Source organism: Pteropus vampyrus, unplaced genomic scaffold, assembly GCF_000151845.1.
Source record: "Pteropus vampyrus isolate Shadow unplaced genomic scaffold, Pvam_2.0 Scaffold139, whole genome shotgun sequence".
Lineage (NCBI taxonomy): Eukaryota > Metazoa > Chordata > Mammalia > Chiroptera > Pteropodidae > Pteropus > Pteropus vampyrus.
In genome coordinates, this window is record NW_011888920.1 from 779,700 (window position 1) to 794,101 (window position 14,402).

Below are 14,402 nucleotides of genomic sequence, written 5' to 3' on the forward strand. Positions count from 1 at the left end.
CTCATATTCTCTCCCTCTCCCTCTCCCTCTCCGTCTCCTTCTCCTCATCCCTCTCACACACACACCACTGGGTATAATTCAATCTCTTTTTAGTTACCATTGCATCCTATAGGCTAATGTTTCCTACTTGCTTATGATCCAGAACAGAGCTATAATGATCACTTTACACTTTACATTTACAGAGCATTTCATATATTTTAACAGCTTTATAAATGTATTTTATTTATTGCTTGTAGCACATGTCTTATATATGGCTGAAAACGCTGACCTGGTTCAAAGACATCAGCAAAAGAGAAGTGAAGTGAATTGTCCTTCCTACAAAGTGTAGGGTCTTCTGAAAGAGCCTATAAGTGAAAGGAAAAACTATAGTCTAAGACATCATCTCTACAGAGATGACTCTAAGGTTCTTTCCTAAATTTCCCTCCTGAGCTCCAGAAGAGGCCTACCTTCAGAAACGCATGCCAGGTAGCTTCATGTGCATATTTCATTTGCACTTAACCCGTGTACCTAAACCTCAGTATCTCTTGTCTTTGGTTTCCCACATTGTGTTAATTTGTGGCACCTTTCTCTCTACAACCCAGATAGGAAACTCAAACCCTTTTTTTTTTGACTCTGTGTGTTTTCTTTTACATTTTATCCAGCCAGTCGTCTAATCCTATATTCTTTCTCTACAAAACATCTTGACTTCCTTTCTTCATTGTCATCCCCCTGCTACCTCCTATCATCCAGACCATCATTGCTTGTCATGTAGATTGTGGTAATCAGTCTTCTTCTCTGCTATTTCAGGACATCCACATGGTATTGATCACTCTCCTCATCAACGACTGCAGCATATCTCCATTAACGACTGAATCAAGCACAATCCTCATTCTCATGTTCAACACCCTGGATAATCTTTTCTTCAGACTGACCTATGTGCACCCTAGCCTTCTACAATCTTGACTTATCTGAAAACACAATCTCGACTTATCTGAAAACACACCCAAGCGTTTTTGCTGGCTCCCGCTCTATTTGTGGATTAACACACCAAACACCATTGCCCATTTTCTTCTGTTGAAATCCTTCCCAGTTTCAAATACCACACCTCCATGAAACCTCTTCCTACCCTCCTCTCACCTCCTGCCATACTGTCATTTTTTCTCTAATTGTACCTCCTCTATTATTATAATTATTTGTGCATCTTTTCCTTTCTCCTAGATCCTAGGCTTCTTGAAAGCAGAAACTTTAATTTTAATCATCTTATTTTCTCAAACATCCAGGTCTAAGATTCAATATAGTGGAGAGTGTGTATGTATTTAACTGAAGTAAATTGAATCAAAGTGGAGATGGAGTTGAGAATTTTTAAATTTTATCTAATGGAGTCACCTTTCTCTTATCCAGCTTTCAAAAACTGCTTCAAAAATGCTGCCTAACTGGTACAAAAACACATCTTTTAGTCTCCCGGAAAGATTATTAAGTTTGAGTATATGTATTTAAAGTTGATTAAAGCTGGGATTATCAGTAATGTCAACGAAGGATAGGAAAACATTGCAAATCCAGTGCTAGTTTGTATCATCAACAAATACTCATTTGTTACCAGTATTAATCCAAACAGACTATCCAGTGTAAACTAATAATTGGTTGGGACTACAGCTACAAATAGAAATAAAAATTAAAGTTATTGTCAAGTTATTTTCTGTTACTGTGCTACAATTTTGGTTTTTACCTATGGTAATAATTTCTATCCTTAATGCTAGAGGACAATTTTATAATTGTTTACCTATCATTTATTTATTCATTCTTCCTCTTATTTAACAAATATTTGTTGGGCAACTAGACATAGAAGGATCAAAAATTATCCCCATTTTTGCTCTTAAATTGGAAAGATAGACTTGAAGCTCATTGTAATAACTGTATCTATGGATGTAGAGGTGTTCTAAGGATTGTAGTTTATGAGGGAAAGAGAATGTAGGTTTCCCTAGGAAAGACAGAAAACCTTTCAGAAATGCTGAAACATTTGCACAGAGAATTGGAGAATTTCTAGTTTGTCTCCCCAAAAAAGGGAGGTAACAGCATTCTAAAGGAAAAGGAGATGCATGTGAAAAGTTCTGGGGTGGCGAGACACCATGTCAGACTTGGAGGCTGAGTCTGCACAATTGGGACCAGAGGAAGGGCAGAAGTTGTGTCTGTAGGCTGACTAAGCCACCTCAGGGAAAGCTTGGTAAGACTTTTAGACTGTATGCAGGCCTCAAGACATGAGATATGGAAAGAACCCAAGTAAAGGGATGCTTCAGATTTTATTGTAGAAATATAATTCTATAACATTTGGATAACAAGGCAGACAGTGGTGAATGAATGAGCCCACTTCTTAGCAGTAAATCAATGAAAAGTTCATTCCCACTACTGGTGGGTCAGTAGCATCAACAGGCATTTCTTTACTTAGGCTATAAAAAGGATTTCCATCCAGACCAAAGCTTTAAGGCAGAAGAGAGTAAATTATATCAAAGTGACATTCAATCATTTTTTAAAGTATGAAAAGATTCAAAGACTGATCCTGCCTGGGCCATGTAGAATTCATCCCAGATGAGTAAATGCCTGTCTGTATCCCAACGAGGTCAGAGGAGGAAATGCCACCTGGGCTTGCAATGATACACAGACCTCAGTCTGGAAGTCCTTTTGGTCTAACTTAAATTTATTTTCTTATAGTTTAAGTTCATTTCCTCTTTTCCATCCTTGGGGAAGGTAAAGAACAGATGGTTGTAAAACACCAGATAATGACCCTTTATAGACTGTAGACACACATATTAAATCATCTCTCAGCCATCACTTTCCTGAGCTGCACAATAGAAACTCCCTATCAGTTTCATTCTTAGATTTGCTGTGCTAAATTTGTATCTTTGTTTTCTTTTTATTATGCTTGCATATTTACTCTTTTATTTTATTAAATTTATCAGGGTAACATTGATTAATAGAATTATATAGGTTTCAAGCATACAATTCTATAATGGATCATCTGTATATTGCATTGTGTGTTCACCACCCAAAGTCAAATCTCCTATCACCATATATTTGGTCCCCTTTACTGTTTTCTACCTCCCCCCACCCCTCTTTCTCTCTGGTAACCACCACACATCTGTGTCTACGAATTTTTGTTTGTTTTTTGTCTTGTTTATTCATTACTTTCAGTTTTATATCACACGCAGGAGTGAAATCGTATGGTTCTTGATTTTTTCTCATCTTTGTTTTCTTATAGCAATTGTCCAGCTCTTTTTCATCTTGCTTAGATGTTCACCCACAAATAAAAGAAATGTTTTTAACAAATATATAATTATTTCCAAGTGCATTGGAAACATTTCTTCTGGAATCTCTAATCATGTAACAGTCCGGTGTCATGTTACATTTAAAAACAAAACAAAATAAAACAGCAGCAGCGTGTTCCTAGTTGACATCTTGAGAATACTAGGGTTTTCATATACTTTTAGTAAATATGTATAGAGCCAATCTTCCCATCTCATGTTAGTAAACTCTAAACTATTTTTTTAAATCGCTACAGTAATTTGTTTCACTTGTTTGAATCCCTTTGTCCCTTGTCATGTAATTTCTTCTTCTTCTTCTTCTTCTTCTTCTTCTTCTTTTTTTATTTCTGGCATTTTTCTCCTTCTTTGGCATTGCTTGACAATTATTATTTACTTTACCTTGAGTTACAGTCAGAACCATTTCAGATTTTCTGTATCCCTGCACTTTTAAAGATCTTACAACTCTTTGCCCTTTTGAAAGTGGCATGGACTTCCCTTTGTACCAGGCTTTTTCCGGAGCAGGCAGAGGCCTTTGGCTGTGCTACTCCCCTGTCCCACCCCACACACTCATTTTCAAGCTCCCTAAAACAAAAACAAAAACAAACAAACAAAAAACCACTGAAGATTGAGTAATGACATTTATTGAGCACTCACTTTGGGCTAGACACTGGAATGGGCCGAGGGAAAACTGAAGTGTCTGATCCCTGCTCATCTAGCATATTCTGCATAAGTCAGATTCAGCAGAATAAAACTCTAAAGAGTTAAATCAGAAAAATCTCTAAGAATTTAAGTGTAAGAAGCCTTGAGAGTCCCTGTAATAAAGTATAAAAAAAGGTCTAAAAAAGGTAATAAGACTGTTGTTGTAATCTCATCTGGACCAGAAGTTAGTGAGCCCCAGAGAAACTGGGTAATACATAATCATGGCATTGATCTGTACAAGAATTCTGAAGCGGATAATGAACCCTATTTTATAGATGAGGTTTGGCTAGTGATTATCAGCATGCCACACCACTCCAGGGACCTTTCATTGTATTCTGCAAGAATGGCGCTCCCTAAAGCACAACTGGGAGCTCTAGACTTGGAGTGTAGACCTGACAAATTCCAAGTTTATCCTGCTAAACAGCCAAGGTCTGTCTGGATTTAAATCACCTCATTCTTCTGGAGCTAATAAACCCAGAGAGGTGACCAGGACTTCGCAATCAATGGGGTCTGCAAGGTGTTTGTCAAGTCTATGCTACTAAGGAAGTTTTCTATTTCCTTTGGTCTTGGTGAGGAGATTTTTATCCTCCCCTAGAAATGACTTTGGTGCTGGGCTTTTGTTCTAGGAGATCTCAGCCTTGAGTTTTGTTTGCTAGTTTACTTCCTCCCCTGCATTCTTGTTTAGGTTCCCAGCCATATTTTCCCCCTCTGCTTATTTGTTCAAGAGCAACTGTCTGTGTCATTTCCTTCATCTCTGGCATATCCTTTTCTTTTCTTTTTTTTTTTTTTTTATGGCCAGGGGCATTCTAAGGGCCTGTGATGTGGCTGGCGACATGCAAACCTGTGATCAGAGGGTTTAGGACCCTTGGAGGACTGACAATAGGGTTGCTGCCAGCTCAGCTCCCAAGCCTGCAGACGCTCAGTTCCTGAACAAAAATAGGCCCAAGTTTCTGCTACAACAAGCCAAGATTCCACCCTTCTCAGTGAAAGGAAACAGACATTCACACATTCCTGCATGCTGTGTTTGTGTAATTGGTGTCCTCACTAACTCAAGTGCACTTTCCCACTGGGTTACTTTTCGCCCACGTTGTTTTTGCTTTTTTTTTTTTTAGTACAGGTCACAGTTTAAGTATAACTTTAGGTTTCTGAAACTCTTGTCTCATCTATTATTCCAAAGCTATCTGAGTTCAGCTTAACATGGCCTAACATAAATTTTAAAATAATTATTTTCTTATAAAAATTATAATATGTTCATTACAAAATTAAAAAAAAAGAAAAATATGAATAGAAAAATCACCTCTAATCCCACAACTAGAACATAATAGTTACTATTTATATGTGTATAGTTCCAATTTGTTTCTAAGGCATAGACACATACTGATAAAAAATAAAATAATATTCCTATGGTTTTGTTTCAGTAGTTTACTTGTTTTAACTGTTAACGTTTTAGGTATTTTTTTAAAAAATATTTTATATAAAATTTTTACAAAGTTTCACTCTATATTTTTAATTGAAGTCTATTTCCATACAATAAAATGTACCAACTTCCAGTGTTCAAATATATGTATAACCACCACAACCAATATGAAAGCATTCTCATTATTTGGAAGAGTTACCTGGTATCCCTGTCCCTTCCCAGTCAATCTTCAGCTTCACTCCCTGTTTCAGGCAACTACTGATCTGCTTTATATCACTATATATGAGATTTATCATTTCTATAGTATATACAGTATTCTTTCACTTAGTAAAATTCTTACACATGTTAATAATCACATATGATTATACTCACGTATACTTTAAAATCTGCTTTTTTTTTTTCATTTAAAAAATGCAGTTGACCTGGTCAAAAATTCACACATTACTCTTGACTCTCCAAAAACTTTGTTGTCTCTTATTATCCTCCAGGGAATTGGTTTCAGGAGCCCCGAGAGATATCAAAATCTACCCCCGTACAAAATGGTGTAGAGCAGTACATACAGTAGGCCCTCTGCATCTGTGGACACCCAGCCAAGGATTGAAAACAGCACATGTATCAATTGAAAAAAACCCACATGTAAGTGGCCCCATGTCATTCAAAGGTCAACTGTATATCATGAACATTTTTTCACATCATTCAAAGGTCATTCAAAGGTCAACTGTATATCATGAACATTTTTTCACATCACTAATTATTTTTTAAAAAATAGTTTTCAGTGACTACATAGTATTTTGTTTTAGGGATATACCATAATTTATCTGTTACATAAGATATTATTGTTAATTATCTTTATGGTTTCAATGGTTTCCTTTTATAATTAAAAAATGATTATTCTTGGATACATATGTTTGTGTACATGACCTAATTTCTGTGGAATAAATTTTTTATTAAAAAACTTACTAAGTTATAGGGCAGGCAGCTTCTAAAGGCTTTTACTACATATTGTGCCAATTTAATCTCCCACAAGCATCATATAAAAATATGTGAGGAAAAATAGTGTTTTGAAGCTGGAAGGGAAGCTGGAGAAAAATCTGAGACCAATGGGAGGACATACCTATGGAGCTCTTTTAAAATTCACCTGCATTTTATTCTAATTTGGTTTTTATGAGGCCTAAGTAGCTGTTGTTTCTTGTTTTCAATTCTGCAGATGATTCTGTTGCATACACATTAAGAATCACCTCATTTTTACAGATGAAAAAAACTGAAGTCAGGAGAGGCTAATTAAAGCCTCCTGATTCCCTGTATACTCTTTTCACTTCAATGGGGTGGACTTCCCTCATAATCGATCACTCATTATCTGGAAACCAACAACAATAAACAACCACCCCCACAACTCTCTACCCCTCAGAAGCCACAGTTAAACAGATAGGTCCTTCCTTGCTGGACCTACACTTTAAAAAAGTACTTTATGGTAATGAAGTTGATAATAGTGTCAGGAGCACCTGAGAGGGCTCTCCAAATGAAAAGGACCCCAAACAAAGGGTAATTCAAGAATCTACTTGGAAGGTATAGCCAAAATCTGAAGTAAATCTTCCATTTACAGGCCATACCTCCTATGTCTGGGAGTAAAAAATAGATTTACAATAACAGAAAACACCACACACACACACACACACACACACACACACACACACGCTCAAGTGCACAGTAGGTCTTTGACTTTGTTCCTACTACTGCAGGAATTCCAGTCCCACCCCCAATTCCCAGCTCCAGTTCTTCACATTCCTCAGAGGAGACAGAAAAGCAAAGAACTGTCTCACTTGAGCCCAGGAAGAAGTCCTTTTACCTATCATACCTACCGCACTGGGCCTGTTGTTTGTTTTCTTCTCCTGCTGTCCAGCTCCTGGAAGTGATAGCTCCTGCTTCTGCCATCTTCCATCACAGCCATGAAGTAATTGCTGAAGCAAGATATCTTTTACAGCTTCTCCTCTCCAGATGCAGACTGCCCCAGCTTGCTGCCCAAGCTATCTTGTCTATTTCTTAACTTCACTTGGCTCCAACAGTCATCTTGGAATGAAGTAAATGCTTTTGACCCAACCGTCATTAAAGAAACTACATGCATTGCATCTTTGAGCTCTCAATATCTGACAGAGATTTTAGTGAGTAGATTCTTTGAGATTTTATCCACTATTGATTACAGTCACTCACCTTGTGACTAGACATGAGTCTGGAGAGCAACCTTGTGAATCTTGACTCTTTTCCTTTAGAGTAAATTCTTTCTCGGGAGCCCCTGAAGGAAATAATCCCTTATATAAATGGAGAGTTGGTTCATCCTCCTCAAGAGATCTCCAGGTTTGTCTGCCTCCTGGAGGGAACCTAGAGTGACTGACAGGGAGGGATTATTACCTGTGCATTCCTAGACACATTATTCAGCATATCATCAATTCCCATAATCACATTTCATTTGCAAGGAATTGGGATTTCAGGTGCAAATTATAAAGCCACAGAAAAATACTCCTAGAGAGGGCCTTTAAGCTTTCGCAAATAAGAACTTATAAAAAGATAAGTTTAAGTCGAATCATGCAGGGCTCCTAAAGCACTTTTCAGCATCTATAACACAGACAAGAGTGATTTTTCCCACACACAAGTCCAAGAAAGTAGTTTGATAAAAGGAAACATCTTCATAAATCATGGAAGGAAGAACTGCTTGCAACACCAGCTCTGAGAACAATTCCCTTGGGGAGAATAAACTTGCCTCTTCTCTCATGTCTCTTTCAGTGCTGTTGACCCCCAGATCTCCGAGTATTGATATATTTAACCCTTTCACAAATTGGCATAGGAGCGGCCTTGATAACCAATCACTTGCCCTTCCTGTTTGACTGTCAAATTATATTTAATGGAAACTTTTGTTAACTAGTGAACTCAAGACTCTATTTGTAGAATGAATCACATTTTACTTAAAAAAAATGAGAGCATCAGGAAGTAGATGGGGAAAATTTTTGTCTATGGATATCCATGAAATTACTAATGGCCACCTGACTAATCTCCAAAAATAAGTTAGCTGATGCAACTTCCTCAAGTCGCAAATTCTGGTGTGCAAAAATGTTGCTTTCTCTGTTTTCCTTAATTTCTACCTTGAGACCTAGTACTATAGGCTTCTCTATGGTGACTAAAGTCACTCAGAGATTTCTCTATTATTTAAAATTCAAACACAGACAAACTCAGAAACTCTACCTTACCCCAGCAACAGACAGAAACTAAAATGTTGCATCATTGGTGAGAAGAGGAAATAAGCAATTTCTCAAACATTTTATTCTAAAATCTTCCTATCTCTCATTTAGATTAAAGCTTTTAAGCTTAAAATTAAGAATATAAAATTTGAGGTTTAGGTTCCCCTTCCCTCAACCATTGGACAATGTCAGCCACATATCTCCTAGCTAAGTGTATATGTGTTGGGGGGAGGGTGGGGAGGGGGGTGTGGTGCAGGATTAAGGCAAATGCAAGGGAAATTCCATATGTGGATGGTATTTATGTCATGTATCACTTCACCATATAAGCCTGATTAAGGTTTATGAAGGTGACATAGGATGAGTAAGAGGTGGCCATGACCTTTCCTGCAGCTTCCCTCTGATTTCCCTATTTCTCTGATTCTTTGGGGACGAATCTAAGGACTCTGTTGGCTCTTCCAGAGGTTCCTATGGGTAGGAAAATCTGTATTCCTTTGTCTTCAACTTCCTCCAGGATCTGAAGCCTGCTTTGTTGAACAGGCCAGAAGGCGAGTTCCCTCCTAGGCTTCCTCCTCATACTCCTCCCGTCCCATGCACTCATTGGCTCTGTCTCTTTGCCTCATTACCTCTAACCTCCGTGGGTCCAATTCTTTGCTTCACCTTCTTATACATAAAGATTCCCATATATAAATTCTGTACTTTCTAAATGTTATCTTTATTTAATACATTTTTATTTTATAACCCTCCTTATCTAACTTTTAGGCATGTTGCCACGTTTTCCACATTATTTCTTCTGATTATGACATCAGAAGAATATGATATTGGGATGCACTCCAATATCATATTGGCTTTTGCTGTATCTTTTTCTTTGACTAGATAGTGAGTTCCTTAAATGTAGGGAACATCACTAATTTAGCACCCTGTGTAGAGCCTAACACATAGTAGATGTTCAATGCATGTTTAATGAATAATTAATAAATGTATCTTTTCTGCTAATAAAGAATGTCAGATATGCTTTTAAAAGACTCATCTGCTTATGGTGTATGTACTCAAGGTGAAAGCTGGAGGCAATCTGCAGTCATTTAAATAACTTATCATTACTTACCGATTTGCTGTAAAAGGAGATATTGTTTAATCTTCTTCCAAGTAATAATTCAAAGCCTGAAGATCAGGAGACTTCAGACTCTGACAATAAGACAGGAGTCAGCTTAGTCTATCAGAAGATACTGATTTATTAATACCACAACAGAGCCACAACGACTGTGTTTCCTAAGCTACACTCCAGTTTTGTTCTCTATTACCTGGGATTGAACTACATATCAGGTATTATGATCAAAATTCATTGCTAGCTGTGCATCAAGTACCAAAATGAGAAAAAGTAGCAGAATATCACAGTCCCATTCCCAATATTTGCATTTTGACATGATTAGAGGAATTCCGAGCATTTTGTAGGTTTATAGATCTCTTCCAAATTTTTTAAGTTATATATTAACTTCAATTTAAAGTTGAATAAACTACCACTTGTGTTTTGAGGTATTTGTCCAATGTTACATATAGTAGGTATAGAAAAAAATAGCATTAGAATTCTAAAGATATAAAAATTTGTCTGAATTTGTTGTCCCTTGAAAGGTACTTGCAACAATGATAAAGACTTTAGAAATATTTACAAGAAGGAATTAAAAATATGTTAAACTAAGATTCCAAATACAGTTTATTTTAGAAGACACAAGAACAACTAGACTCTCACCAGCTCCAAAACTGTAAAACTGTGAAAGCTATTGCAAATACTTAGAAGTCATGTTTTTCATTGTGTTTTTATTTTCACATTTAAATATTCACTGAACACTACCGAGTCACTTATTCTGACTCCCTGAAATAAAAAGATGTGACACAATGCCAAACCAACACTAAGGTCAATTTCGCTGATAAAGTCTTGTTAAAAATGCTTAGTGAAATATTATCCACATTCAAAATGTTAATAAATACCAACTTGCCTTTACTAGGGTGAAGTTAGAGATAATAATGTTACATATTAATGCTTTTCTTCTACTAATGAATAGAAGCTAGTTCTCACCAACCAAAGTAACATTACTCAAAGCAGAAACTTCAGTTGCAATGTTTAAGAATTTCTCAGACTATGTCAACACAACAATTGGAAACAATTGATACTGATGTGGCTATCAATAATTTTGAAATTTTCCCAATAGTCGACCCCACAAAATGCAGTGCCATTATTTACTGTGTCTGACTTGACTACTAGGACTTCTTTAATTTGATCATGCCACTTTACTAGAATATTCATTCTCCTCTTCCAGAATATCACAAGGCACATGGATATTCTAGAGCTCAGTGGTTTGGAGCTTGGAATTTGTTCCTAGCTCATCACTTTACTGGCTATATGGTCCCAAACAAGTCGCTTAATCTCTCTGAGCCCTAGTTTCCTAACCTGTAAAATGGGGTTAAGAATCATTGTTCTTCTGTTAGAATTAAAATAATATAACTGAAGTATTTAGTATAGAGATGATTAATAACCAATAAATGATATTTAATAAGCAATTTTTATTGAGGATTAATTCTCAGGTCGTGCCTCTCATTTTACATCACTAGAGACAAACGTGGCAGTGTTTAGTGTCAGCATGAGAAACCAGTAGTTAAATAATTCAGTTAATGATTTGAGAATAGTCATGTTAAGTAGACAAGGTCAGTATCAAAGATGGATAACAGGTGTGGAAAGTTATAAGGAGAAAGCATTTTGCAAATATCCAATAATATTTTAATCTAACTTCTTAATGAGGGGACAGTCTCGTTGCACCAGAAGAACAAATATTTATTGAGAACCCCTATGTTCAAGGCCAGATACTGAAGAGGCATACAGAAATTTATTTACTAAATATTTACTATGTGTCAGGCACGTACTAATTCACTTTATGTGCTAGAGTAATAACGGTGAATAACAGAATCAAATTCTCTGCTCTAGTAGAGTTTACATTCTAGTGTAAGAAAAATAAAGGTACTATTCCTTTCTTTAAGGCATCTACTATTTATTTGTGACATGAACTGTTACATTAAGAAAGAAGTATAACAGCAATAGCAACAATAGCAACAACAAAGGAAAAAGAAATGTCACTCAGAGACTGAGAAAGGAACTCATAGTGTCAAAGAAACCTCAGTTCACATCCAGTTCTGATAACACCTTTGGGCAATAGGCATTTTATTAGAGTCTCATGTTTTTATCTTTTAAAAAGCATAATAGTTACTTTGTGAGATTGTTATTTTTTTAATTTTTTTTTTATTTAAATATAGTTGGTATACAATTTTATATTGGTTATGATAGTTTCAGGTATGGAATATAGTGATTTAATATTTTTATACCTTACAATGTGATCACCCCACTAATTATAGTAATCATCTGTTACCATATTAACTAATCACAATATTATTGACTATATTCCCCTTCCCCTTTTCACCCATTGCCCCAACCCCTCCCTTCTGGTAATTATCTCTTTGGTCTCTGTTTCTATGAGTCTGTTTTTGTTTTATTCATTTACTTGTTTTGTTTTTAGATTCCACATATAAGTTAAACCATATGATATTTGTCTTTTTCTATCTTATTCCACTTACATAACATCCTATAGATCCATTTATGTTGTCACAAGTGGCAAGATTTTACTCTTTTTTTATTGCTGCTTAATATTCTATTGTGTGTCTATATATATATAGACATACACACATGTGTATATTACATCTTTTTTATCCATTCATCTATCAATGGACAGCTAGGTTGCCTCCATATCTTGGCTATTGTAAATAATGCTGCAATAAACATAGGGCTGCATAATGAATAAGTCAAATTACATGTGTAAATCATTTCATAGAGTGACATGGATCCATGCACGTCTTCAATGAGAAGAAGATTGATCAGTGCCTCAAAGGACAAGTAGGATTTCGCTAGACAGAGAAGGAAAGTACATTCTAGGCCAAAGAAAAGACTTGATGAAAGCCATGAATTTGGAAAAGTACAAAGAGTATTTGGAAGAAACTGAGTTGAACAATTTGGCTACAGCAGAGTTCATGGTAATAAGCAGGTAGAGAAACAACTCAAATAGGTGAGCCTTGGATGATTCACAAAAGAATTTCTGAGAGTTAGAATAGCTCTCATACATATATAGACATTGAAACACAGAATGATTAAGTGAATTATATCAGGTTGTATCATTAATAGTAAAAGTTGCATCCCAATATCCATCTGACACTTTGTCTCCTCGATGGCCTGCCCAGTGGTTAAGACAATATCTTATCCTTTTCATCAATTTGTATCTGAACACTCACAGCCTGTTAGACATTTTTTATAATATACAGCAGATATCTTGCCCGACCCTCTAGTTTAAGTGTTGCATTTATGGTGAGGAAAAAAAGCAATTCTAAAACGACCAAGGGGAATGAAAAACAAGGGACTATTTCTCAAAAATGAGATAGCGCTTTGCAAAAAATGAACTGACTTTATGATGCCATCTGGAAAATGCTTTTGTATTCCTGATACAGTGCACTGAGCATAACGTAAAGTTGACTAACCAGCTCTGAAATGCTCTTTTTTGTGCTTCCTCACATATGGATGTAGCCTACAGGAATAAATGTTATTAGTCCTTGGACAGGACATCTGGTGTGACTCCTTAGCAATAAGGTGTACAATTCTTGGGTGAATTTCAACAGAGCACATCAGCTTAACTTTTGAAACTTTCCAAGGCTGAGCCAGTCCCTGGCGACTAACCATGTTCAGAAACTAGCACTTCCAAACCATACTTTAATCAAGGAGATTTTTTCCTCCTTCCTCCCTCTCCTTTTTTCCCTCCTTCCTTTCCTTCCTTTGTTCATTCCCTCCTCGTTCCCTCGCTTCTTTTCTTCCTTTCTTCCAACATAACGAATGTCTGTGATATGTAACACACTGTGGTATTCTCAGACAAAAATTCAAATGGATTTGAATTCTAAGATATTATATCACAGTCAGACCTGTCACCTCGCAGGGCTGGCAGATGCTCCTCACAGTTTCTTCCAAAGGAACAGCAGTCCTTCCACATAATTTATTGTAATTGGATAGTGGGATCATGGGCAGAGACATTCTTCTCATTTCTCAAATTTAGTAATAGAACCTAATTTTAACACCAGTAGAAAAGATTTAGAAGCTCATAAATGAAAGAAACTTTCATTAATTTGAATAGGAATTAAGCTGAAGTTAACTTTGCTTTATAAAAAAAAGTTGCCAATAAAATAGTCTAATACTTACATAAGAACATTTAATTTGCTTAAGAGAACAAATTGCTCTCAAGCAATTTAAAACACCAATTTACAGATAAACAACCAGTGTATTAAATACAAATCATTCTTCTCTACTTATTGAAGTAGCTTCCCAACAACTTTCTTGACGAGACTTAATTAGCCAAACTTGAATTACTTTATTTAATTGAAATGAATAGATGATTTCTATATAAATTATTGTTTTATTGAGATTGACTCCTCCATTTGGTCTACATGGTGAAAATTAACAAATCCACTTTTAAAAACAATTATTCTTTCTTTATAATTTACAATAATGGTCAATATATTAATATTTATATGGAGACTAATTATTTGATTGGCTAGTTGTATGGGTATTTTTGCCTCATTCTAACTCTAACTGACTTTTTTGGGGGTATACTTAGTCAATCCACAGACAAGACAGAATGTAAATCTGGTGAGTTTGGCCATATCACATTTATTGAATGTTTAGTATGTGCTAGGGTCTATGGC

At 36.0% G+C, this 14,402-nt stretch overlaps 1 long non-coding RNA gene across 1 annotated transcript in view; it reads left to right on the plus strand.

The window, feature by feature from the left end:
• Window positions 1-14,402, plus strand: part of LOC111744689 — a 31,185-nt gene that overhangs the window by 13,976 nt on the left and 2,807 nt on the right. The window lies entirely within an intron of this gene.